Here is a 1,113-nt window from a genome sequence, read left to right as displayed (position 1 = left end):
TTTTGATTTACAGGGCAATGCTGTAGTTTAAAATCCCTTGATGTTATTAGGATTGCATAATTAATTTCTTCCCATGAACAATGTATCAACTTTGAACACATTGATCATATATTCATGCATAATTCTTTCTAGACAGCATTTGTGATTACTAGATACTGTAACTATTTATGCTGCAACGATGGAGTCATAGCAATCCTGAAAATTGATTGGCTCCACCATTGCTGGATTTACCTGGCTGTACCACTGCCTCTGTGGTTAACCTCCTGCCACTATACAGACAGGAGCAGCACTAGCAACCAGCCACTGTTGGAGAATGCATAAATGTGTTCACTGTGAGTGTTAACATTGCCTGCCAAAGACGTTTTAAAACGTCATTTCAAATCCAACACTTGCTTATCAGAGACATTTTAAAACGTATTTAAAACCAGGAGATAACGTGATCCAAAGATTTACAGCTCCATTCACTTCCTGGTTAAAGTATTTGTGGCGAGACATGCTATTTTCAATGGCGTATAACAAGCGGGAGGTCGCGTTTTTTTCTTTTTTCTTTCGCGGAAGCACAGTGAAACCCGCCGTGGTTAGCAAACATCAGCGGATCGATCATACTGGAGATAAATATTCTGTGACTACTTGAAAAGGTAAGAAAATCGTAAAAAATGCTGGCAGAGGCTGCAGCCTGTTTTAGAAAACCCCTGGCAGTGAATGTGTTAATCTAACTCAAAGATTGTACCAAATGGACCCGTACAGGTGCATTTGTACACACTCAAGAGTTAAATTAACAAGGGAGGATTTTGCCGTGTAGCTATCCCCTTCTTTCATGAAAAGCTTTGTTTTCTGTATGGTTCAATAAGTCTTCCCTTATTTCAATAGTATACCAATATGAACATGTTATTCAGTGTTGCAACTATTTACCTATGTAATTGGGGTGGAGGGTTTTTTAATTGTATTAATTTGAGAACAGCTAGCCATGTTAACTGTGATTTGTGGGACGTTTATGATCACAAGGCACGCAAGCATCTTGACTGACAGGGACCATGCTCAGTGCAAACAGGTGGTTGAAATGTTTATCCAGCCAGTGTCTTCTTGCCTTTCATCATCAAGTTTGTTGACATA

This window comes from Gymnoscopelus microlampas (assembly GCF_963454915.1).
Source record: "Gymnoscopelus microlampas genome assembly, chromosome: 2".
NCBI classification, from domain to species: domain Eukaryota; kingdom Metazoa; phylum Chordata; class Actinopteri; order Myctophiformes; family Myctophidae; genus Gymnoscopelus; species Gymnoscopelus microlampas.
This window is presented reverse-complemented; position numbering follows the sequence as displayed.